We start from the raw sequence: 597 nt of genomic DNA, 5'->3' as shown, positions 1-597 counted from the left end.
CAACAATAAGTATTTTGTTGTAAGTAGAAACAAAATAAAATAAAGCAAGAAAGAAAACAAAAAACAAAAAAAGTGTTTTCAAATTTGAAAACTAATGGCACTAACAGAAAGTTTATAATTTTTCTAAAACTAAAAGCAAAAAGAATTAAAAAAATAAAGCAAAAAACAAAAGAAAATAAATAATGCAGAAAACAAAATAAAAAACTGGAAAAAAATAAATAAAAATAGCAACAATAAGTAAAGAAAACAAAAAAACAAAAAAAAGTGCCTCCTACTGGGCCCCCATGGCCTTAATAGGACTAGAAACCCAACAATGGGCCAGGATTCAGGCCCATAGTAAGCCCAGTAGGCCCACAGGCACATAGAGACAGATTAGGCCCGAAAGCCTGCTTTAGAGAGGAGCTCGAGAGGGTTTGCGCATCGCACCTTATAAACAGGTGCGGCTCTCTCTCAGCTAGCGAGGTGGGACTAAACTCCCACCACCACGCTGTTGTGCAAGGCCCATTGGTCCCGGTTGGTGGCACCAACCGGGACTAAAGGGGTGCATTAGTCCTGGTTGGTGCTACCAATCGGTACCAATGCCCCCCCTTTAGTCCC

Source organism: Triticum aestivum, chromosome 7B, assembly GCF_018294505.1.
Source record: "Triticum aestivum cultivar Chinese Spring chromosome 7B, IWGSC CS RefSeq v2.1, whole genome shotgun sequence".
NCBI classification, from domain to species: Eukaryota; Viridiplantae; Streptophyta; class Magnoliopsida; order Poales; family Poaceae; genus Triticum; species Triticum aestivum.
The sequence above is the reverse complement of the archived record's forward strand: the minus strand, read 5'-3'. Positions refer to the sequence as shown.